The following is a 27,201-nucleotide window of genomic DNA, read 5'->3' as shown; positions in this document are numbered from 1 at the left end:
TATCTCTGAGTCCATATTACCTTGCTGGAAAAAAAATCAGAAAATGTCCTATGTTGTTGATATTATTACTTAACTATTGCCATTTTTATAAATAGATATATTTAACTAGTAGATTGGCAGCTTCTTTTGAAATTTCCCCTTTTCTCCTTTCTGACCTTAGTTTAATCTGTAACTTGTGAACATCTGTTTAGAATTAATGAAATGACCTCATTTGGGTCCCAATCAACTCAACAACAGAGACTGTCATATTTAGGAGCTGAGTTTCACTGATGTAGGTGAAAGTAACCAAAGTGTTGTAGAGGGGAAAACTCACAGGCTATTCCATCTAAAGCTGAGACTTTAGGAGGGAAGTGTTAAAGGAAAGTAATTACTAGAATAACATATACCTGTGGTTAAAACACTCGATGTACTGAAAGTAGGGACCTTTCTTCGCAGATTAGTTTGAAACATAATGTGCCAAAGGCTATCCCTATGTGATCCCAAGCCTGCCTAGCCCCCCTCTGCTTCCATAAAGGGTAGAATTTGCCTCAATATATTACCTCATCCTTTGTACCCCTGCAGAAATTCTTTCATCCAGAGATTCCAATGTGTTTACAAATATAAATTAACAATCATCATCATTGTTTCTCTCCACAGAGATGGTTCATTTAAGTAACACAGAAATTTACCCAAATGGCCTGCTCAAGGTCACCTGAGAAGTCATTTGTGTCACCAGGCAGTGGATACTCCAAGTGTGAAATACGTAGCAGCCTCATTGCAGATCCAAATTCATTATATCCTTTGGCAAGTACCTCTGGAGGGATGAATCATCTTCTTTACTTTTTACAGCAAGGCTCCTACCTGTTGGTCTTTTCTCAACCTCACTGAGTACCCACATACCTGAAAACCCAGACTTCAGCCCTCCTCTGTCCTATCTGTCTGCCCCAAAATTTTGGGGACCATTTTGATTAAAGAAGTAGTTGGCAATATTTTCTTTTGTTCCCCCAAACTTTTTAATATTGATTTTGTTGCCACTCACTGTGCTAGACATATAGAACACTACGTCATGCTCCTCCCTTCATGGGGAGGACTGACAGCAAACAAGAACCAGCCACACTGTGGTCAGTGCTATGAAGATGACAAACCTGATCATCTGAGTGAGGTAGGTAGAAATGATGGATCAGGGACATTGTCTCTAAGCAGGTGATATCTGAACTGAGGCCTGGAGCATGAGAATAAGTCAGACTTTTCATTTTTATTTTATATTATTTTTGTATCTTACATATTTTTATTTCTAATAAAGTAAATGTTCATCTCTAATATACCACATAAACAAAAGATCAAAAAGTGAGATCAAAAAGTGAGAAACCACTGTGACTGATCCATTTTTTGCTCTGACCCAAAAAGGCATCATTGGGAGGGAATTACAAGGCACTCCTGTGTAAGACCCTGGCCCGGCTGAGGTTTTTGTCCATTATAGCCCAGAAAGCTGATTTGTAGTGACCTGTTGCACTTAGACTAGTTAGCTTCTTTTTCCCATTTTATTTCCATTTTGTGTTTCATCATTTTTCTTTTATATTTTTTCTTATTTTTCCTTTCTTTATTGTGTTTTATTTTTACTCTGTTTTAAACAAATATTTTTAAATTTTACTTTTCTCAATTTTTGTTACTTTGATGTTGCCATGTCTCAGTTATTTGAGGTGATTTTCACTCAGGAAAAATTGTTTTCTTTTTATGGAGCATGTGAGCGGAGGGGTCTTATTTGATTATCTGGAAAACTGTGGACTATGGATACATGACCAAGGAGGAAGCCTGAGTCATGTTCCATCAGCTGGTATCAGTGGTACAGTACAGCCACCAGAGAGGCATCGTCCATAGGGACTGAAGCCAGAAAACATACTTAGAGACAATGATATGACCATCAAATTAGCAGACTTTGGCTTCAGTGGGAAATTTACAGACAAGAAACAGCTCCTTCTGGGGCACCATCTGCTATTCGGCCCCAGAAGTCTTTCAGTACCAAACCTATGACCGCCCCATTATTGATGTGTGGAGCCTGAGGGTAGTTTTATACAGATGGTGATGGGGTTGTGCCATTTGTGGGGGACAACTTTGGGAAACTAAGGAAGGAAATACTGAGTGGACAGTTCCATGTACCATAACTTATGTCAAGGGGAAGTCAAAAACTTTAATGACCTTCAACCTCAGCAAAAGACCAAGGAACCCTGGCTCAACATGGGTTAGTAGGAAGAACCGAGGTGGTACATTGAGCTACCCCCGAGTGATTTGCACCCCTAGGTAAAAGAAACAATGAAGAACCTGGGGTTTAGGTAGCACAAGATCCAGACCTCAGTAAGAGGAAGAAACTATAATAATATTATGGGGATATACATGATTCTAGATATCACAAAAACCAAGATGAAGGGCAACATCCACGCAAATCATCATGATAATGCCCTGCCCCTCCCCAACAGCAGCGCTAACCCAAGCCAAGAGGTTCAGCCTTCAGGTACAATACCCCAGCTAGCCTTGAAATGAGGATTACCACTTCCCCAGCCAGCCTGGAATCAAGGATCATCACTCCCCAATTTGTCCTAGAGTCGATGACTGCCATCCCCAGCCTAGTCCTGCAGTGTGTCCCTGGGGCTTCCTCATCACCCACAGCAGCAGCAGCAGCAGCAGCAGCAGCAGCAGCAGCAGCAGCAGCAGCAGCAGCAGTAGTGGTGGAGCCCCAGAGGGAACCACCCATGAAAACTGCCTCCATCGAAGCTGGGCAGCCAGATGGTGGGACCCAGCCTCTCCCGCTGGCCACAGCCATGGTCAGCAGGGAGTGGCTTGGAGGGTCTTCATTTTTCCCCCTTAATATTCACATGCTGTAGAGTGTGCACCAACAAGCAGTATCTCAAAAGGACATGAGTGAAACCAAAATAATTTTTTGAAATTGTGGATGCTAAGGTAGGGCCACAGACAAAGATGCTGGGGAGATCAAGCATCGCTCTCTGCGTTTTAAATGAACTTGATGCTGAGCTCCAGGGAGACTTCCCATGTGGTATGGGAGAAGAGCAAAAGGCTGGATGCAAAGGACTGTGGGTGAGAGAGGTGCCTGAATGCACACTGTGCATGCAAGGTGAGAGGACTTGGTCTGATGGATGACTGCACGGGATCCACATCAGGAGGTTATCCAGCAGCTCCGGATCTTTAGAAGCATCTTATCCAAAATACCTGCTGAGCTTGTAAGCCTAACTGGAGCCCCCTGGGGGCCTAAAGGAGAGGCCACCCTTACTGAAGTCCACCCCTTGACTCCCACCTGAATGAGATTTCAGAGACTGGACTTTTTCCTGGGTCCTTTCTCCCTCCCCTGCCTTCTTTGCTCCCATGTTTATGGGGGTTCTTATTAAAGTATTTGGTTTGTTAGAATTTTGTAATAAACTTGATGCTCCAGAAAGTGTATTGAATACTCTGTTTTTCTTCCTCTGCACAGAACTGGGGCTGTGCATCCTATAGTTTGAGAAGTGTGTAGTGATAATAGTACGTGGACTTTATAAGGGGTAATTCCAACAGGAACAAGAGTGGTTTCCGAAAAGGCCAGCACCCAGGTTGCAGGGCGGGTTCCAGGCACCGAGACATCAGTGGGCGAAGCAGGCAGAGGTCTCCATTCTCATGCAGCTGCTGGCCTGGGTGTCTATGACCTCAGCAGGAGTCACCTCCCCTGGCCTCTTGGCTTTGCTCACTTCCCTCTGTGCTGGCGTCATTCTCAGGTGGGCTTTCCCTGTATATAAGTCAGACTTTTATATTACTGGGGGAACCGTGCTCCAGGAAGAGGGGACAGCAGAGCTCCAGAAAAGAGCTCAAGTGGGAAAGAACTTGGCATTTTTCAAGATGGTCAAAGCGTAGTGAGCTGGTGTGAAAACAGCAGGAGTTGTGGCTGCAGACCAATGGCAGAGCGTGGGCCATGGAAGGAGTGTGCAGTTTATTCTGAGAACAGTGATCAATCCATGAAGGGTTTAAGCAAGGGAGTAATATGATCCGATTTATGTTTTAAAACTACTAAATTGTGGAGAATATTTTCCCTCTGCAAACATTTTTATCTACATATTACATGATTCACCAGGCCGGATAGGTTTTCTTATAACTTCTGAAGAAATAAGAGCTGGGAATTGTATGTTTTTCCCACTGTAATCCTTACCACACTAGTTCCCTGAACACTTAGAAATGCAAATGAATACATTGTTTTAAAAGGGAAAAACCTTTTGTAGCCTCTATAGTGCTGATTCATTGCTTTTTGTTTGCTTTTATGTTGTTATTGAATTTATTGGGGTGACATTGGTTAATAAAATTATATAGGTTTCAGGTGTACAATTCTTTTTTTAATTAATTATTGTTGAAAGTATTACATATGTCAATTTTTTTTCTCCATTGACCTCTCCCTGGCCACTCCTGCCTCCCCCCCTCTCCAGAGGTGTACAGTTCTTTAATACATCATCCATACACTCTATTGTGTGTTCACCACACCAAATCAAGTTTCCATCACCATTTATTCCCCCCCATTCCCTCCTCTACTCTTCCCACTCCCATCTCCCTCTGCTAATCACCATACTGTTGTCCAAGTCTGTATTTTGTTGCCCATCAGTAGATGAATGGATAAAAAAAGATGTACATTTACATAATGGAATACTACCTGGCCATAAAAAAGCCTTACCCTTCCGACAGCATGAATGGACCTGGAGAGCATTATGCTAAGTGAAATAAACCAGTCAGAGAAAAATAAGTACCTTATGATATCACTTAAATGTGGAATCTAATGAACTAAATAAACTAACAAACAAAATGGAAATAGACTCCTAGGAAGAGAACAGACTGACAGTGGTCAGAAGAGAGTGGGATTGTGGGATTGGGTGCATAAGATAATTAAGAACTAATATCCCCGAACTAACTGTCTGGCATCACTGATGAGCGGATCTGCTTTCCCCTTTCCCTGAGGAACTTGGTGTTCCTCGGATTCATCCACCCTTCTTCCCTGTGATCCCAACAGCACATGGCATAGACCTCTGTGTGGATTTCATCACTTTTGTTGACATTAAGTGGTTCCCTTCTCCTACTTGCCATGTCCTTCCATTCCTGAGTACTTGACGACTGGGAACTTCCTTTGTATTTCCAGTTATTGTCACAGAGCCAAGTCCAGAGTAGGTGCTCAGAAAATGATGGACAGGTGAACAATCCACCTAGTGACTATATGGTGGATTGTCCTAAACCAAGACACCTTGGAGTGTAAAAGGGAATGTGATTATCACCATGCGGGGAAACAGTGTAAAGTTAGACTCCGATTTTATTGAGATGCATGGTCACCTAGATGGTCATTGTAAAGAATTATGAATAAAACTGTGAACTCTGCAATTCTGGGGATCTTCTAAAGGCAGTAGGACGCATTTGCTCCAGCTGGTTTAGGCTAGTAGCTCCTAGAGCTTGAGAGACATAATACATGTTTATAAGTAGTAAGGGCATCAAGATTAAATAATATAAATTCACACTTTCGTAGTATGATTCCCTTTTCAATTCTACGTTAACATTTCTAATTATTACAAAGGGAGGAACTCACAGTTGGTGATGGATTATCTTTAACCCCCACAAACTCCCATTAATCTTTCTTTTTAGATGAAAAAGGAACAAACCTCAGGATCAGGATCTTTGAATATGAAATGGTATTTGGCTAGCATTTAATATTATTATGTTAATTATCAATATTTTATGCTTCCCATTTCTTCATGGCAAATTATGGTCATTGTACAGGTAGGATTGAAATATAGAATTTCAACTAATCTTTTGAAGTAAAAATGATGATTTAAAATATATATGATAAAGGTCATACACAGATTTTGCAAAAAAGCATGAAGTTGATGTACAAATGACTGAAGTTTGGGAAACTTGATCAAATGATTTCCAGCCTATTTCTAAGCCTTGAAGATTCACTTTATGAAATTAAAGTAATTTAGAAAACTACATATGTCAGGAGTATATATCACTTATTTATTTTTATAATATTTTTTATTATAAAGATTATGCATGCTTCTTGATGAAATATGATCCTGGAACATTCATAATGGCAAAATGATAAATTTTTTTGTTGGTTTGATCACTGGTCAGGGTGCATACAGGAGGCAACTGATCGATGTTTCTCACATTGATGTCTCTCCATTCCTCTCTTTAAAACCAATAAAAACATATTTTTTAAAAAAGTAATAAACAAGGAAACAAAATAACACAATTCAGGGAAGAACAATATGTAAGGTTTTTATTTAGTTCTTTTAGAAATATGATAACTTTGAATTTTAAAAGGGTAATACATGTGTAAATGTAGTTTTGTTTGTTAAAAATTAACAATATAATGACTATATCAAACCTTTGGTTGTGTACTTAAAAGTTTAACTTATTCAAAATTAAAATACATGTAATATTTAGCCCCATACTTATTCAGTAATTTAAGACACATCTTTACTAAATAAAAGTCCATATAATTTCAGTCAGTTATAATGAGATGAGTGAAGCTTCCTTTTGGAAATTGTACATTTAAACCCGCTTTTATTACTTGCCAGAGATACACACTTTCCAGCTCTTTGCACTCTTACCTTTCTGCTATGGAAGAATCCTATATAATAAAGAGGTAATAATCAAATTGACCATCACTCCAACACACAAGATGGCCACTTTCATTTGGTCAAAGATGGCTGCCCCATGTGGACACAAGATGACCACCACAAAATGGCCAGCAGGGGAGGGCAGTTGTGGGTGATCAGGCCAGCAGGGGAAGGCATTTGGGAGGGACTGCCTGCAAGGGAGTGTAGTTAGGGGTGATCAGGTCTGTAGGGAAGGGCAGTTAGGGGTGACTGGGGCAGCAGGGGAGGGCAGTTAGGAGCAACCAGGCCTGCAGAGGAGGGCAATTGGGAGTGACCAGCACTGCAGGGGAGGGTAGTTTCGTGGGACAAGGCCTACAGGGGAGGGCAGTTGGGGGGGACTAGGCCTGCAGGAAAGGGAAGTTGGGGGGACCAGGCCTACAGAAGAGGGCAGTTGGGGGTGACCAGGCCAGCAGGGGAGGACAGTTAGAGGTAACCAGGCCTGCAGAGAAGGGCAGTTGGGGGTGACCAGGCCAGCAGGGGAGGGCAGTTGGGGTTGACCAGGCCAGCAGGAGAGGACAGTTAGAGGAGACCAGGCCTGCTGAGGAAGGCAGTTGGGGGCAGTCGGGCAGCAAGGGAGGGCAGTTAGGGGCGACCAAGCTGACAAGGGAGGGAAGTTAGGGGTGACTGGGCCAGCAGGGGAGAACAGTTGGGGGAAACCAGGCCTATAGGGGAGGACAGTTAGGGGTGATCAGGCCAGCAGGGGAGGGCAGTTAGGGGCTGGCAGGGGAGCAGTTAGGGGTGATCCCACCAGGATCAGGCCTAAATGGGCAGTCAGACATCCCTTGAAGGGTCCTATATTGGAGAGGGTGCAGACTGGGCTGAGGGACACACACCCCACCCTTTGCATGAATTTTATGCACCAGGCCTCTAGTAAAAACATAGGAAATGGCTTTGGTTCTATTGCCCTATAGAGCCAACAGGTGTAGGGAAGTAATTATAATAATAAAATCATAAATATACTAATTAGACCAGACATCCTTCCTGGTGTCCTACTGGACCACCTTCCAGATGAAGCCAAGGCTGTGAGGGAAGCTGGTGCTGGCAGCCAGGGGAAAGAGGGCCTACTCTTGCACCAATTTCATGCATTGGGCCTCTAGTTTACTTATAAAAATGGTATAGGTGCTGAAAATGTCTATTTACATTTTCTTCCAAAGATGAACGTCAGCATGGTATAATATCACTTTAATCACAAGCAAACAAGGTGGTTAGGAAACATCTATAGCATAACAACCATTCCACACCAAGATAGTAAACTGCTGTTCATCCACAGCTGCATGTTCCTCTCTGGCCCTAAGGGTTTCTCTACTCAGGAGAAAATTACTTTATTTTGAGGTTACAAGGTGAGAGATATTGGGATTATACGAGCAGTCTTATTAGAGCAGTTTGTCAGGAAATGTAATGAAGGCAAGGGGATAACTCATGATCTTGAAATAAAACTCCTGTTCATTCCCGCCAGCTCTACTCAACCTGACTACCAATTTAAAGGACAGTGTTCTCCAGAAAGACTGGGTTTCCAAGAAGTTGGCTGTATTCTCTGTGCCTTAAACAGTGCTTGGTTTTTTAAAGACTCCTTCACATTGTTGAATGAACGAGCCACCATCATAATAACTAGTATTGCCAGATACCCAGTATGTATTTGGTGCTATGATTTACTATGCCAATTCCAGTAGTTAGTATTATCTGAATTATCTCATTGAGGAAACAGCTCAGAAATGTTAAGTAACGTGTCAAGTTTGCACAGTGATGGGACTAGGATTCAAAGCTACAAATGTCTGAGGTCAGTCAGTGCTTCATTTTTTTTTTCTCCTATAGAACGAAATAGTTATATGACTTTATAAAGGGCTTCATACTCCAGTATTGTGGTCTGATAATAGTAAAATTACTTAAAAAATAGGGAAAAAAAAGAATCCACATATGTTCTTGGGATTGTAAAAAATTATTTTTTGAATAAGAATTGCCTAAAGTGTTGGGGATATGAGCCTTTGGTAAGTGACAGACATTAATATTTTTAGGCTCAGTTAGAATGGACATCGTGAATATATATATATATATATATATATATATATATATATATATATACACACACACACACACATGTATATATGTATATGTATATGTGTTTGTGTATGTATATGTATATGTATATATGTGTCCATTGCCTTATATCTTCTTTTGTCACTTGTCTAAACTATCTTCACCATCTGGCAGCTGGGGGCAGGCACTGGGGGTTCAGAAAGCACATTGACTGGATTCTTCCTTCCCATCCTTTTCTTATATTCAGCAGCTGGGCTGACTTATGAGGTAAATGGGAAGCTATAGTAAAGAGAGCCCAGAATATCTGCAGAAGGAAAGCAGAGGGAGACACCAAAACAGCCCTCCAGAAGATGAGAATATCAGAACGGTTTTTTCGCCGAAGCCGGTTTGGCTCAGTGGTAGAGTGTCAGTCTGTGGACTGAAAGGTCCCGGGTTCGGTTCCGGTCAAGGGCATATACCTTGGTTGCGGGCACATCCCCGGTAGGGGGTTTGCAAGAGGCAGCTGGTCGATGTTTCTCTCTCATCGACGTTTCTAGCTCTCTATCTCTCTCCCTTCCTCTCTGTAAAAAATCAATAAAATATATTTTTTTAAAAAAAAGAAAGGTTTTTTCACCAGAGTTTGCAGTTACCTGAAGCTTTATAAATAATTCAGGTAGGTGATGTTTTACTGAGAACTGCACAATCGACTTGAAAGCCTGAGGATCTAATAGCATTAAAAATTTTTTTATTATTTTTTCTTTATTGATTAAGGTATTATATATATCTCCCTATTGCCCCCTAACCCCCCACTCATGCCCTCACTCCCCTGTTGTCTGTGTACATTGGTTAGACCTATAAGTCCTTTGGTTGATCTCTCCCCCTTATCCGCACCCTACCCTACCTTCCATCTGAGGTTTTACAGTCTGATTGATGCTTTTCTGTCTCTGGATCTGTTTTTGTTCATCAGTTTATGTTGTTCATTATATTCCATAAATGAGTGAGATCATGTGATATTTGTCTTTCTCTGACTGGCTTATTTTGCCTAGCATAATGCTCTCCAGTCCCATCCATGCTGTTGAAAATAGCAAGAATTCCTTCTTTTTTTACTGTAGCGTAGTATTCCATTGTGTAGATCAGCGTTTTTCAACCGTGTGCCGCGAGATGTTGCCTGGTGTGCCGTAGGTGCAGACAAGACAAGAATTTTATAATTTTTCACTATTTTGTTTACTTAATATTTCATAATAAAGTAATTATAAAATACTTTCTTTGTGTTTATTTGATTCCTATTCAAGAGAATTACTTTATATATAGTCAATATAGGCACAGAGTTAAATTTTTTAACATTTTCTAATGGTGGTGTGCCTCGTGATTTTTTTCATGAAACAAGTGTGCCTTTGCCCAAAAAAGGTTGAAAAACACTGGTGTAGATGTACCACAGTTTTTAAATCCACTCATCTGGGCACTTATGCTGTTTCCAAATCTTAGCTATAGTAAATTAGCCCTGGAGTGGTATTGATGAAGAAATTGCTTTGGCATATGTCTGAGATTTTGCTGCCTGTGGATTCCTCTAGTATTTTTATGGTTTCCTATCTTATGTTTAAGTCCTTTTTCCATTTTGAGTTTATTTTTGTGTATGGTGTAAATTGGTGGTCTAGTTTCATTTTTTTTTTTTTTTTGCATGTATCTGTCCAATTTTCCCAACACCATTTATTGAAGAGACTGTCTTGATTCCATTCTATGTTCTTGCCTCCTTTGTTGAATATTAATTGAGCATAGTGGTTTGGGTCAATTTCTGGATTCTCTATTCTATTCCATTGATCTTTATGTCATGTCTGTTCTTGTGCCAATACCAGGCAGTTTTGAGAACAATGGCTTTGTAATACAGCTTGATATCTGGTATTGAGATCCCACCTACTTTGTTCTTTTTTTTCCCCAAGATTGCTGCAGCTATTCGGGGTCTTTTTTTAATTTTTTATTCCAGATGAATTTTTGGAAAGTTTGTTCTAGGTCTGTGAAACATGCTGTTGGTATTTTAATGGACAGTGCATTGAATCTATAGATTGTTTTGGGTAGTATGGACATTTTAATGATGTATATTCTACCAATCCATGAACACGGTATGTTCTTCCATCTGTTTATTTCTTTCTCTATCTCTTTTTTCAGTGACCTGTAGTTTTCCACATACAGGTCTTTTACCTCCTTAGCTAAGTTTATCCCTAGGTATCTTTAATTTTTTTGTGTGTGATGGTAAATGGGATAAACAAAAAAATTCTTAATGAAAAACATCAGGGCTTTGACCAGACATCCTTTTCCAACCTCAGTGTTTTTTACTTCTTGGAAAAAAATCAGTAGCATGCAAATGAGGTTGTTCTAATTGCCCACCTAATGTGTATAATTTTAGCTTCAGTGTCATGCTAATAATAGACAATGTGCACAGAGTATATGAAAATAGCAAGCACTGGAAATTTCTATTTTTTCTTTTTCTTTAATGGCCAACTGTTGGATACTGTGTCTCTGGGAAGAAGTCATTGAATCAGTTCTTTATTTAACCTCTCTGCTGACTTACATTCCCTGTCCAATGACAAAGATATTTTAGTCCATCTGCTCATTTTTAATTATGGATTTCTCCCATAGCATTTTATTTTATTTATTTATTTTTATTGTCTATGTTTTTAATTTAACTTTAATTTTTAATTGAATTTATTGGGGTGACATTGGTTAGTAAAATTATATAAGTTTCAGTTTCAGGTATATATGTTTTTAAATTATTATTTTAACTTAAATTTTTTATTGTTTAAAGTATTATATGAGACTCCTCCACTACCCCATTGACTTCTCCCCAGCCACTCCCACCCCTAGCACATGCCCTCACTTTCCTACAGTCTGTGTCCATTGGTTATGCTCATTTGCATGTATAGAAGTCCTTTGGTTGATCTCTTACCCTCTCACCCCCCTGCTTTCCCTCATAGGTTGGACAGTCTGTTCAATACTTCTATGTCTTGGGTTCTATTTTGTTCATCAATTTATGTTGTTCATTATATTTTACAAATGAGTGAGATCATGTTATATTTATATTTCTCTGACTGGCTTATTTCACTTAGAATAATGCTAAGTTCCATCCACGCTGTCGCAAATCGTAAGAATACCTTCTTTTTTACAGCAGTGTTGTATTCCATTGTGTAGATGTACCACAGTTTTCTAATCTTCTCATCTGTTGATGGGCACTTAGGCTCCTTCCAAATCTTAGCTATGGTGAATTGTGCTGCTATGAACATAGGGGTGCATGTATCCTTTCTGATTGGTGTTTCTATTTTCTTGGGCTATATTCCCAGAAGTGGGATTACTAGGTCATCTACTGATTTCTGTTTCTTGAGATGCATCTCTTACATATCCTACTTACAAAGTCTATTTCTCAATAGTCACAAGTGGAACAGGCCAGTAAATGTGGATAAGTTGTGAAACTGCATCATTACTCCCAAGGAGAGATTATAAAAATTTGCCAAAGATGGTAGGTTTTCAGAGAAGGCGGAATAGAACTGACTTAATGGTAAAAGAGTGGGCTCAGGGTCAGATGGCCTGGTCGGAGTCTAAGCTGCACCATATATGAGCTGCATGACACAGCACCTTCATTAACCTGTCTGTTTCAGCTTCCATGTTTATTAACTGTAGATACAGTCGTTCCTACCCAAGATGTTACTGAGAGGATTAAGGAACTTAATAAATGGAAGGCACTTAGGGCAGGGCTGGCCCGCAGGGAACACTTTAAAATGTTTGCTGTTCTCAGTTCTCCTGTTGTCTTAATACATTTGCTATGTGAGACTCTTCTACCTGGCACACAGGATGAACACAGCAAATATTGAGCAGATGATTGGATGTTTTCTGGAGTTTCCACCCTGAAGCTGTGACTGTATATACCATACTTCTGTTTTTCATTCTGCTTTCCATCATTGCAGGTTGTATTTAAGGGGTTGGTGCTGTCCTCCTCCTGTATCCTTGACTTGTGCATGATTCCACAGAGGATGGGCATGGCAAAGACGCAGTTTGTCAAATTAGGTGCCATTCTTTCCCTGAACTGACAGATTTATAGTGATCAATTGAGTTGATATGACTTCGAGTTTTTACTTTTGTGCTTGTGAACAGATATATCTCTGAATTGTTAAAAGATGAACTGAGGCCTATTAAAATTTTAAGAGTTTATTTGAGCTAAAATAAATTTGAATCAGGCAGCATCCAATCTAGCAGATAGAAAGGAACTCCAAGGAGCTATGCAGAAAGATTTTTATAGGCAGAAGGGAGTCAGAACAAGAATGTGTGCTAGGCAAAAGAGCAGGTTTGTTATTGCAAGGTCTCTCTCTCTCTCTCTCTCTCTCTCTCTCTCTCTCTCTCTCTCTCTCTCTTATTTTTTTAAAGAGAGAGTGAAAGAGGGGGAGAGAAACATGGATATGAGAGGTACATCAATTGGTTGCCTCCTACATGCCCCCTCCAACCTTGCCTGGGGATTGAACCTGCAATGTAGGCACATGCTCTTGCCCAGGAATCATACTGGAGACCCTTTGGTCTTAGGGCTGATGCTCTAACCACTATGATACACTGGCCAGGGCACAAGATTCCTTTTCTTTAGATCAGTGTTTCCCAAAGTGTGGTACGCGTACTCCATGGGGTAAGGGAAGAGTTTGATGGGGGTATGCGTTGCACTGGAGTTTGGTGGAAATATGCACTGCATCATGCTTAGCTGCACCTAATTCTATGTTCTCGTGAGTACAAGGGGTACTCAGCATTACGAAATTATAGAAAGGATACACATATGTCAAAAGTTTGGGAAACACTGCTTTAGATGATTGCTAGGGTCTATCAAACAGATTACCTGACTAATGCTAATCAGGTAATTTCTGATCGACTGGTGTGAGATTTCACTTCTGAGAGGCTGAAACTGTAATTAAATCTCCATTTGGTGACATGGGGCTTAGCTTAGGTGACTCCATTTTGGATTTGGTTGTCTTGTTTTTAATGATGCAGAAGCACTATTTGCAAAATAAGCTCATCTACAGTCTTCTAAAGGGAATTTCAACAAAAAGAGGCATTAGTTTTATAAAACCACATGGGCATTTTAAGGAGAAATGTTAAAAAGATACTTCAAGAGAGAATTTCTGAATTTTTTCTCCTCCTCTTCCTTCTTTTCCCTTCCTCCTGGTTTTCCTCCTCATACTTTCCAATTCTTTTTCTCTTTATCCTCCTTCTCCTACTTCTTCCATTTTCTACCTCCTTTCCCTTCTCTCTCTTTCATAGAGCTCAAAGTGTGTGGCATTCATGGTGGGAAATCTTCAATGAGCAAAGGTGTGTAAGAATAGGTAATTTGGTTGAGTTAAAGATTACTATACAATGGGGCAATTGATAGTTGGAAATGTAGGGAGGGGATAATTCAAGAAAGCTTGAAATGGCAGGCCATGGCAGGGTAACCCAGAGTCACTGAAGATGAGGAGAGAGAATGAGATGTGTACTATTTTTTATCATTCTGAACATGAGGCCTTGACATCAGTATTTCTCCAGAATCCACAAAAACTGATGTAACCATTCAAAGTCTTGCTTATTTACTCCTGTGAAAATACTAATTGAAAAGCATGGATAGAAACATTCACTTTACACTTTGTGGGAACTTGACCTATCTCTGAATTTAGCCTTTAAACTTCTGCAGAGAAGAAACAGGGTAGGGCACTGGCAAGGAACAACAAAGAAAATTCTTCCTTCCTATTTCCTCCTTCAGAGGATCTTTCTTGTAACCTACCAACACTTGTGTCCTCTCCTCTCTGCTTGGATTTCTCTACTGGTGGTCTCAATTCTGCCTTTAAGACCTCCTGGATCAGAAGGTTTCCTTTTTCTTTCAATTCTATTTTACAAGGAACTTTAAATAAAAGTCCAACAAAGCCAAGGTGCTTCTGAAAGCTAACTCTGTTTAAATTGTACCCAGGTAATTATAATTTCTTTAACAGTGGCTATTGCCCTGGTAATATGTGTTCACACTAAAAAAAGATGTTTGAAATTCTTTAACAGCATATTAAAATGCAAATCGGCCTTCCTATTAAAGATTTCTGGAAGTTCTCCGACAGCACATTTAAATGCAAATTGCTGAAGTGGAGATGCTAAAATTAAAACTGGGAAACATAATACACTGCCATGGAGGGGTGGGTCCATGGTCTTAACAGCAGAGAGGACAGCAGTGGTCCAGGCCCATTGCATTGTAATCACACAGCCAGTCAGTGACCAGGTCCAGACAACCATGGAGGGACACATTTCCTCCTCCCAGGTCCATCTGCACTTAATTCTGTAGAATGGGTCTGAGAAGAGTGGACTTATTGCAATCTGGCAACCAGCACAGATTCACCCTTCCTTCCTCACATGCCATATGCTTAGATACGCAAGATAAGGCAAAGCTTCTAACCCATGGGTATTATTCACTTTGTGACTATGCCTTGCCCTATTTACAGCTGTTCTGAGTTTTCTCTCCTTTTTCCTGATCTCTCTAGAACTGCATTTTTACAGGGAACAGATTCCCATGGCAACCATACAAGCCCATGCTTTCCTAATTCTGCTTTTGTGGCAATGCTGGGTCCTACTCATGCCAAAGGGTATCACAGGATCCTCAAACTAAATTAGTTTTAATTCACTCTAAATTTGAAAGTAATTATGTATCATTCTGTTGTTTGGGGCCAGTGGGTGGTGGAGGATGTGGGCTGGGAATAAAGGGGGTGGTAGGAAGGAAATTAGATAGTGATTTGCTCACAAGACTTGAACGTTAATATTAATATTAGAGACCATTTCAGGACCGTGTGTTTGCTTAAGAACAATGTAGACTGTACTTCTAACCGTGTGTTTGCTTAAGAACCATGTAGACTGTACTTCTAATCCATAAATGTAGTTCATAGACTAATATTGTAAAATAGCTTGGGCCAGGAGGAGAGCCTTTCTCAACAAGGCTGATTGTTCCATCTTCTGACCTTGTTTTTTCCGACAATATGCTTTTAGGGCCAGTCTACATGGCCATGGGAAAATGCCCTGATGAAAGCGGTCTCTTTGGTACCCTTAATTATATTCTCTGTTTAAAAGTAATGTTTCATTATACAAATAATACATGAATATATTCTCCTCCAAGAACTCCTTTGTCTTAAACCCAGTCTTCTCTTCGCCTCTTGAAAGTCAACCTTCATTGTGAATTGAGTGTGTACCCGTCAAAGAAATTTTATATATATAAAAAACTTTATATATATAAAAAATATATATGGTAGGGGAGCAGTGGGTATACAGTTTCATATGGAAAATAATACAATAATAAATAATAATATAAGAATAAGCTCTATTTTGTGTATTCACAAGTGTAAACCTTCTTTTGCCCTATCTGTATGTATCTATTCATTATATATGAAACTATTGTGTTTCTTTCTTTCTTTTTTTTTTTTTTAAAGAAATGATATTCTACAATATGATTTTTGCCTCTCAATATTTTAGGGGGTTATGAATTTTTTCTGTTTGCAGCTTTAATTTATTTATTTGCTTTTAGTATTACTTCACATGATTATATCACACTTGATTTAGCCAGCCCCTTGATAATAGACATTTAGATTACTTATGCTTTTTCACTATTACAAATAATGCTACATGTGCTTTATATTAGCTAGATACTTAGAAATGGAATTACTGTGATCCTAATTTGTCAAAGGATTTTCCCCTTTCTCTTAGCGCTCTGTATCTGTCAGAGGCCTAGAAGCATTCTTCCTTGACTAGTAGGTTGGGCTTTTCTGGAAGGAGAGATGTTATTCCCTATTGAACTTCTATTCCATATACCCGGGTAATTAAAAATAATAATGTTGTAAGAAATTGCATCACAATTACAGATATATCCTGTGTTTTATCCACAGTGCAGATGACAGGGTATGAAGCAGAACTAGGAGTGATAGAGTTAATATTTATGCAGTGTTGCTACATATCCATAGATTCTCTATTCTTCCCTGAGGGTGAAAACTCAATATATATATTTCCCCTAAGTGTTTTATTTCTCTTTGGAAATTTTGTTGTAGGGCAGAAATAAAAACTTGCAGTTGTATAATTCTTTGTGTTCTTTGGTGGGTCTCATAGTCTGCAAGTGTTGAATTAGCTGGTGAATTCAGGCAATGAGATAGCTCAAAGCTGCTGCTGCCGCCGCTGATGATTCTTATGCTCCATTGGGCTCCTCAGATTCCTTGCTGAGGAGAAAAGCACCATAAACTGCTGAATGATTTCCTTGTGTAGAGTGCATGCTAGACTTAGAGAACAGACAGACACTTGCATGGTGTAATATCAATCACAGACAGCTAAACTTGGAAAAGAGCTTAGATCAATACCCTCATATTTCATCTAAGAAAAATGAATATTAGAAGTGACTTATCCTCTCCAAGATCACTTAGCAAGATTGTGTCAGAACCAACATTATAAACAAGATTTTTAAAATATTACTTTTAAAATATTACATATAGTAAAATTCACTTTTCCCCTTCTTTTTAGAAATAGATAGTCCTATGGATTTTTTAATCCTTATTTGAGGAGGACATGTTTCTAATTTATTTATTTATTTTTAAATATATTTTTTATTAATTTCAGAGAGGAAAGTAAAGGAAGAGAGAGGTAGAAATATCAATGAGAGAGAATCATTGTTGGCTATGCCCCAGTTGTCATTGATCTGACAACCAGGGCATGTGCCCTGACCAGGAATCGATCCATGTCTCCTGGTTCATAGCTGGGCTCTCAACCACTGAGCCATGCCAGCTGGGCTCCATTGATTTTATAGAGAGCAGAATGAAAAGAGGAAGAAAGAGAAGGTGTGTGTGTGTGTGTGTGTGTGTGTGTGTGTGTGTGTGTGTGAGAGAGAGAGAGAGAGAGAGAGAGAGAGAGAGAGAGAGAGAGAGAAGGAGAGAGAGAGAGAGAGATTGAGATTGATCAGGGATTAAACCCTCCACCTTCTTTTCAGTTTATGTGATGATGCTCCAACCAACTGAGCAACACTGGCCAGGCAGTTCTATGAATTTTGACAAATCCACCAGGAAGTGGGCTCAGCTCTTGATTCAACACAGACTACCAGTAAGGAACAAGCACATCCCGCAGGAAATTTGAGGTCCTGTAAACATGGGAAGAAGGCCTTGATTTTAGGAAGGCAAAACAAGAGCTACCCACTATGTAGGCAATGTTGAGGAAGGATGGAAGCTATGAAAGAAACCTTTTCTGCTTCACAGTGTGGCTTAGAAGCCTATTTATGTGAGAAGGAAAGCTTAAAAGCTGGTTTTCAGCGACAGTAACAATTCTCTTGATTCCAGGGGAGTGAGTGAATATGCTGTTTCTGTAGTCGCTGATTTTAGCACTGACACTTATAGTCAATGCCATTCTCTAGTGAGATTGAATGGCACATACAAAAGACAAGCCATGCCTCTTTTTTTTCTTCTTCACTAATTGCTACTTGTTGTATTTTGTTACTTATTAAAAAAAAAAAAAAGGGAAACAGATTTCAAGTTTAAAGGATTGCTTTTCAAGTTAAAAAGTATATCAGATACAATTTTTGGGATCACTAAGAATGAAAAGCAGAACACTGGTTGAAAAAAGAATGCGGGAAGTGAAGAAGGTACCGTAGGCATTTCTAAAGTTATGGTTGTTCCTCCCTCCTCTTCCACAGCTCTCAACTTAAATTGGTTTCCTCAGGTTTCTGGGCTGAGTGTCTCAGCCAGAACCCAACCCCTAGGGTCTAGGTGATCATCTGAGATACCCCATCACAGAAGCACTATCACTGTTCAGTGGACAGCAGAGGCATGGAGCAGAGCAGCCTGAGGACAGCATTGCTTCTCAGAAGATTGAGTCTCTACCTGTCAGAAGGAGTTTGTGTGGAGGGAGGTGTGAAAACGACCTCCACAGGAGTCACATGTCATTGCTGCTGAAGCAGCTGCCCCACAAAAGAGACATGTTCTGGGAAATAAGATAGAGACCTGGGATTTAGGCAAATCTCTCAGATCACTGCAAATACCAGGGGGCCCATTTAGCACTGGAGAAAATATGAGAGCCTAAAATTAGTTCTAGCATCTTTGTTATGGATAAGAAGAAAATGAGAGATAAGGAATCAAATGCTTTAACATTTTATTCAAAATCTGATATGTGGATTAGTTGGTATAGATGAAACTATTATGCACAACTTTCTTAACACATTGCAGACCAGTAGTTTTTAAAAAAAATATATATTGATTTTTTACAGAGAGGAAGAGAGAAGGATAGAGGGTCAGAAACATCAATCAGTTGCTTCCTGCACACTCCCCAACAGCAACCAAGGTACATGCCCTTGACTGGAATTGAACCTGGGACCCCTGAGTCTGCAGGCTGATGCTCTATCCACTGAGCCAAACCTGTCAGGGCACAGACCAGAAGTGTTGCTAGCTTTACCCAGTGGCCAGATAAGTTTCTATTGAATGAGTACAAAAAACATTTTACATAAATGTTAAAGGCATTCTTTAAAATTAAATACCCATTGCATTTTGCAGTTATTTATTACATGTTCTTATAAGCTAGTATATTTTTAAATAATTCTCATGATTAGCCACAAATCTTAGAACGAAAAATATGAGAATTCTCGTGATTTGTACACAATGTGTTAATGTTCTCTCCTGTCATTTCTCCTACCCTTCCTGTTTTCTCTTTGGCTTTCTCACCTGTTGCTGCTCTTTCCCCATCTCTCACTTCTGTAGTCTAGGGACTTCAGTATGATTTGTATGCTGCAAATAGCATCATGGATGCACATTCTCCCCTGTGCTGTTTCTCCCCAAAAGATAAAATTACTAGATCACAAAAGAAGCACTTCTATTATCATTCAAAAGTGCACTCAATACGGTTGTCTGTTTTGCAAACATAGGGCTATGGTTTCGAATGATAGTACTTTGGAGTTGGTAGTCTGATGATCTGACATGACAGCAAACTCTTTATTAAAGGACCAATCCCTTTGTAAGTTTTTCCCCATTTCTTCCAACCTCAGAGCATCAGATAGAATGATTTTTAGAAGCACAATTTATTTTTTGTGTTTTAGTCACAGACCTGAGTGGAAAATATGCTTATAATAGTGGTTGTTATACTAATCTCTTTCTCCCCTTCAAGCCTTCTGCTAATGATGATGATAAATGATTTTTGTTTTCCTGTTAAAGGATTTAAATCCTTGGCATCCTCACTGGGTGCTTCAGGCAGGAACACTTTTATTTTGTTTTGAATCATTGTCAATTGCCAGGCCTAATCTCTATATATAAAACACTAATATGCAAATAGACCGAGCAGTGGAACAACCGAACAACCCATCGCTATGATGTGCACTGACCACCAGGGGCCATGTGTGGAACATGGCTGGCATTGGCAGCAGGTGGCAGAGCGAGGAACATGGCAGGCATCAGCTGTGGAGAGATGCTGCAGCAGGTGAGTGGGGGGTGCCAGACAAAGGTGGGCCACCATTTGCTGTCATTGGAACAAGCTTCCAGTGGTTACTGAAAATTCTTTGCTCCCATGCACCACTGTCCTGCCTGGCACTCACACTGCTGCTGGTGCCAGAGCCGCCACTTGCACCAACCATCGGCACCCAGCACCGGTCCCAATCGCTGGGTGCTGTCAGTGGGTGCAAGCTATGGCTGCTAGCCCGATTGCCCCTGAAGGCTTCTCTACCTCCCCCTGCTCCTGAGGGGTGATCTGGGGCAGTAGCTGCCACTTGCACTCACTGACAGCACAGGTCCTGCTTGCACCTGCTGCTGGTGCCAGCCCCAATTGCAGGTGTGAGTGGGGCCAGCACTGTCAGTGCTATCAGTGTCTGGGAACTGTGGCAGTGGGAGCGAGGCTGCCTGCAGACAGGGGACCTAGGGCCATGGCAGGAGAGACCAGGAGGGGCCAGGTAGGGGTGTGGAGGATGGGCTGAGACCTGTCCCTGTCCCCACTGCAGCCTTGCTGCTCACAGTTCCTTTCAAGGTTCATGAATTTATGCACTTGGCCCCTAGTTTAATATAAAATCTGGAGGTTTGAGGGGTTTTTTTGTTTTGTTTTGTTTTTAGTAGATGTCTTTCTTTATGTCTCAGATGCTTTATTTGAGAACATAGTCAAACATCATACACATCCCAAGTGAATGAGTAAAGATATGTCTTTTCCCTCTAAAAAATACCTGAAAGGTCCCAGTTCGATTCTGGCCAAGGGCATGTTCCTTGGTTGCGGGCACATCCCCAGTAGGGGGTGTGAAAGAGGCAGCTGATTGATTCTCTCTCATCAATGTTTCTAACTCTCGATCCCTCTCTCTTCCTCTCTGTAAAAAACCAATAAAATAAAATAATTCAATAAATAATTATAAACACCTATCATGACCCAGCCACTGTAAGAGATGCTGCTGCTGAGAAGATGAATAAGACATTGTACCCAGGATAGGGGGTAAGGTTGGGGAAACATGTTATTACTAATGGACATCTGTATTGTGCGTTAGAGTTTTTCATTTAATTTTACTCAAAAATAAGTTTTGTGAGGAGGAATTATGCCTTTATTTATAATCTTAATATTAGGAATATCTTCAGCCTGCTTTCATGTAGATTTGAGTGAATGACCCTTCTTTCCTGTGATAATGGTGGTAAGGACAATAGTAGTAGAAATAGTAAGCATAATATTCTGTCAGATACTTACTGAGCATTCACTGTGTGTGAGGTATGAGTCTAAATATATTTTACAATTTACCTTACTTTTTCCTTATTTGTTAGTCTAAGTCCTCCCAGAAGTAGATGCCAAGACAGGATTAGACATGCAAGCATTTTGTTAGTAGAAATACCTGTGAGAAAAATTAATGGGGAGGGAGCCAGAAGAGGTAGGTAGAAGGTCTGTCAGATTATGATGTGATTTTACCTCATCTGAAAGAGAGAGGGAAGGTTTGTGGAAGTCTCCTAGGTTGTCAGCAATCTGAGGAAGGTTATGCAACAGCGGCAGGGAGACCTTGATTCAATATTAGCCATTAAAGCCATCTCATGTCATCTGGAAATGGGCCTGCCTTCATACCCTTTCTGCGTTCTGTTGCTGGCAAGGAAGTCTGTGCGAGGTGGGGCATCTGTGCAAATGCTGCTGTGGACTTCAGAGCACAGTTTCCAGGCCCTTGGTCTACTGACCACTTCCATTCCCTGTGGTTAGAAGTCTGTATCTGTAGGTGCATTCTTACAGCCACCACACCTTCCAAGTGCATTTTGCATATGGATAAACTAGTAATTTACCCCGGGTTAACAACTAGTTAGTGAAAGCTGGGGTTCCAAATCATGCAGTTTGGTGTCAAATTGTACCCTTTTCATTACTAGAATAATTCTCAAGGTATACTTGAATAGTGTTTAATGTTATTAAATCAAAAAACCTCTACAATGACCTACCATATGGGGATCTATAGCAAACCTGGTGAGCCCTATTTAGTCAATTGTTGCAGTTATCATCACTGTGAACCCCGGTTCCCATTGGACTAGATGTGAAAGCATTGCTTGATAATTCAGAGCATTGTCCAAAAGCTTGCCCTAACAGTTCCTGCTGGCAGCAGTGCCCTCAGCAATAGCATCACTCTCTGATTGTGTCACCAGAGGTGGGGAACCCTTGCCGTGTGTATGGAAATGTCATGTGCCTCAGATTTGAGCATCTTTGATACCTACCCTTGAATCCAGGTGAGGTGGAGTGAGGTGGAGAGGAATGTCTTTAAAGTAGTCAGTAAATCAAAGCAGTCATTTCTCCTCTAGTTCTGCAGTAAGTTATATTATGTCTTTAGAGAGCTCCTGGTTACGTGAGTGGCTTGAAAATAGAATCCTTGAAAGGGTATTTCCTTGGTGAATTTCCCCTCTTTATTCATGGCTATAAAGATGGCCCCTTTAAAAAATTAAAGTGAGAATAAGTCAGGGTGTAGCGTGGTACATTAGCTAACACCTTTATCACATCACATAATTATTTCTTCTTTGTGTTGAGAACAATTAATACCCAGTCTCTTAGCAACTTCGAACTTTATAATACAGTATTGTTGACTATAATTACTATGTTGTGCAGTATAGCTCTAGAATTTACAATCTACTAAACCCTCATTCCTTTCAAACACCCTAAACTGTCGCTATGCCAATACCCTTCAGCTCCATGATCTTCTGCTCAGACCGATTGTCCCTGTGACATCTTGCTTGGCTCTCCCAGGCACAGTTTATGGTTCTTTCCTGTATTTCCTTAGAATCTCTTTAGACCTCAAAAGTACTGATAATATGACAACCAGCATATTGTTCTGTGATTTGTTGAATGGTCTATGACCTTTCAAACTCTGTGACCTTTAAACACAGGCTTTATGTCTTCAATTTCATGCCTTATATATGGTAAATAGTTGCTTGCTAAATATTTTAATTGAATTGTATTGAGCATGACATATTAAAAATAAGATCTAATTTTTTAAAGAGGCAAATTTTGTCTATTTGTAGGGACTCCACTGAGTGTACCTTAAAACCATTAGACCAAGGACTCTAAAAATGAAATAAAACTCAGGGAATCTGGGAAGTTGATTGGTATAAATTTTAATTAATTACCATCTTCAATTTAATAATAATTTTAGCCATAAATTTCACCAAGCACTGTAATATTAGCATATGAAGAAATTATAAACATTTTCATATCCTATCAATTACTTTCGATTCTTGAAATGTTAAGACCCTTCTTCAAAATTACAGTAATTATTAGAGTGCTACTAGATCTTGCTATTTAATGCATCAGTGAAGATGCTTATATATTTCTATATAGATTTAAATGATTATTTTAAGTAGTTTCCCATATAATTATAACGCTTGTGTTTGATTTTATGCATTTAAAAACCCTATTATGAGAAAAGGTTCGAGGGTTTGTCACCAGATTACTGAAGGGGATATTTGGCATCAAATGACTAGGCACACTGGAATTGTAAACTCAATGAGGGCAGGGTCTATGAGGAATCTTGGCATTGTCCATGTCAGCCCAGTTCAGGGCAGCGATATTTTGGAATATGGTAAGTGGGTCCTTGCTGCGCTAATAAATTTCAGATTAGAGGCCTGGGTAATTCAGGATACTATTGAGTAGATCTTGGTTTGATTAAACCATTCAGAAGAATGGGTCTGGTTGTTCTATTTAGGATTAGTTGGAGAATAAAACTCATTCAAAAATCTATCATAGCCCAGGTCTGAGCTGAGGAGGCCCAGTCACAGATGGTGGCCTTTAGGATTTGAGATGAGATATGGCCTAGCCTACACAAGAAGTGAAATGGAAGAAACCATGAGAGATGAAACTCGGAAGTCTTTTGGGGGTGAGAAAGGGCAAGAGTTCAAATTTGATGATACTGTGATGAGCTAACACAAAATGCTTGTTGGTTTTGATGCTGGTTTGGAGTTTTAGTGTGAAGCTAAGAATTTGAAAGATATTAGTAGAGATGAGCTGAACTAAAATGAACAAAAGTAGTTAGTTAATGGAAAAAAGCAGAATGAAAGCAGAGGCTGAGAGGTAGACTGTACTTTAAATTAAATTTCATTTGAATCAATGGAAAGTTATCAATTTCCTTCTTCTGCCTAACACTTTTGCTCTGCTGAGTCAGGATCCAAAGGGTAAGCCTGGCTCCTGGGTTGCACATATTTTAGGCGAGAGCTGTGTGGTCCAGGTTGGCCACAAACTGTGCAGCATGATATTCCTTTGCCCTTTAGAACACGAGTTGGTGACAGTGAACGCTATGTCCCACACACACTGCTAATTCACTCACTGGGAGCGTGGCTATTTCCCTTTACTGGCCCAAATCCCACAGCATCCAAATCCCACTCTTGGTTTGACTGAGGCTACTTTCTGGCTTATCTCTTCAGTTTCTTTATCTCTTCTGTTACATTCCCTTCTCTCCAAGGTTTCCTCTCTCTACTAGATAGGTGTGGGTTCTTTTCCAGTGTGTCTATTTTTACAGCCTTGTACTAATTCTTTCAAGCTTTAATATTTTTTAACATGATAGAGAAACCCTCACACCCCTAAAATTAGCTGTTCCCCTAATTTATTCCTTTTGTGAATGTTTAAAGAACCTTACAGATGCCTGTTATTTAACATACTTCCTATCATTTAATGGTTCATGTTTATTGTTTCTATAATATTTTTATTGTGGCTTTTCTAGAAGTTTATATATTGTTTATAAATGTTTGCTCTTATAAAGATGCTTTGCAGCTTCATTCTTAAATGTCATTATGGTCTCTGGCACATCCATTGCTGAAGTACCTTATATTGTTTATTTGTTTTTATTGATTTTAGAGAGAAAAGGAGAGGGAGAGAGAGATAGAAACACTAATGATGAGAGAGAATCATTGAACAGTTCTTCCTGTACACTCCCTACTGGGGATTGAGCCTGTAACCCTGGCATGTGCCCTCACCAGGAAACAAACCATGACCTCCTGGTTCATAGGTTGACATTCAATCACTAAGCCACTCCAGCTGGGCTGAAGTAACCTTATAATTTTGACTGAAACCTGACCTATCTATAGAGACCTTCAAAAGAATTCATATTAAGCAGGAAAGATAGTAACTTACTTAGTAGACTGCATCTGGAATACCAATTCTCCTTGGGTCAATGCCAATTTCAATGATGAACTAACAACAAAAGCATAGTTTAATAAAACAAAATATCCATTTCATTTCATTAGTCAGTAGTATGGAAGTAAACAAGGAGCCAATTACATTTTGCATATTATGTTGAATACTTTTAAAAGATTATATAGTAATTTAACTAGAATATAAGCCTTTCATCCTTTTAAATTAAAACTGTGATGTTTTTTAAATGAGTATCACTGTCATATCTTATTTTGCTTTTGCTGATGCTGAAATGAAAATAATGACAGAATAAGTGGAAATAGATTATCATGAATTTTTAAACACCTATTGAGTTAATTTTAGTTGGTATCCTAACAAAGATATGCTGAAAGCTCTATAATTCATTGCAACTTGCTTTTTTAAAAGACTTTACCTTTTAAGAGCAGTTTAAGGTTCACAGCAAAATTGAGCGGAATGTAGAGAGATTTCCCATATGTCCCCTGCTGTTGCACATGTATAAATAATCATGTATTATCTGTCACCAGTCATACATTTGTTACAAATGATGACTCTACATCATAATTAACCAAAGTCTGTAGTTTACATCAGGTTTAACTCTGCTGTTGTATATTTTATGCATTGGGCAAATGTATAATGTCATGTATCCATAATGGTGGTATTATAGATTATTTTTACTGCCCTGCACTCCTCTCTTCTTCACCTATTCATCCCTGCCTCCCTGCAACTTCTGGCAGCCAGTGATCTTTTTACTGTCTTCATCATTTTGTCTTTTCCAGAATGCTGTATAGTTGAAATCAGATTGGCTTCTTGCACTTAGTAAATATGCATTTAAGATTCCTCCATATATTTTCATGGCTTGCAAGCTCTTTTTTCTGTTTTTAGCACTAATAATATCCCATGGTCTGGGCATGCCACAGTTTATTTATGTATTTATTCATTTACTGAAGGGACATCTTGATTGCTTCCAAGTTTTGGAAATTATGAATAAAGCTTCTGTAAACATCTGTGTGAAAGTTTTCATGTGGATGTAAGTTTTCAATTCCTTTGTGTAAATATCAAGGAGCACAATTGCTGGTAAGAATATGTGTAGTTTGTAAGAAACCAACAAACTCTGTTTTAAAGTGGCTGTATCACTTAGCATTCTACCAGCTATAAATGAGAGTTCCTATTACTCCACATCCTCACCAGCATGTGGTAGTGTCACTGGTCTGGATTTTGATTATTCTAATAGGTGTGTGATGGTATTTATTATTTTAATTTGTATGTCCCTGATGTGGAGCATCTTTTCATATGCTTATTTGCCATCTATATATCTTCTTTAGTAAAGTATCTTTTAAAAATTTAATAAATCTTTATTTTTCAGATTATTCTTTTAAGGTCTTTGAACTATTTGTTAACCTGCCTCTTTATTTTATTTTTATTTTTATTTTTTTAAATATTTTTTTAAATTAAATTATTATCTGTGTACATATTTTAACATTGCCCCCCCCTCCCATACATACCCTCCCTCCCCAGAGTTTTGTGTCCATTGGTTGTACTTATATGCATGTATACAAGTCCTTCGGTTGATCTCTTATCTCCCCCAGATCTCCCTACCCTCCTGGCTGTAATTTGACAGTCTGCTTGTTGCTTTACTGTCTTTATATCTGACTTTTGGTTCATCAGTTTATAATGTTCTTTAATATCCATAAATGAGTGAGATCATGTGGTATTTCTCTTTCATTGACTGGCTTATTTCACTCAGCATGATGTTCTCTGGTTCTATCCAGGTTGCTGCAAATGATGAGAATTCCTTATTTTTTATGGTAGAATTCCCATTGTGTAGTAACCTGCCTCTTTAGGCGTTCTTTGTATATTCTGGGTAACAGTCTTTTATCACCCGTGTTTTTTGCAAATATGTTCTTCCAGCTGTGGCTTTTCTTTAAAA

At 39.4% G+C, this 27,201-nt stretch overlaps 1 protein-coding gene across 3 annotated transcripts in view; it reads left to right on the top strand.

Moving 5' to 3' along the window:
- Window positions 1-27,201, top strand: part of KCTD16 (potassium channel tetramerization domain containing 16) — a 194,455-nt gene that overhangs the window by 39,226 nt on the left and 128,028 nt on the right. The gene's annotated exons all lie outside the window — the stretch shown is intronic.

The sequence above is a fragment of the Pipistrellus hanaki genome, assembly GCF_964339955.1.
Source record: "Pipistrellus hanaki genome assembly, chromosome: 5".
In the NCBI taxonomy this organism is placed as follows: Eukaryota; Metazoa; Chordata; class Mammalia; order Chiroptera; family Vespertilionidae; genus Pipistrellus; species Pipistrellus hanaki.
The sequence above is the reverse complement of the archived record's forward strand: the minus strand, read 5'-3'. Positions and strand labels throughout refer to the sequence as shown.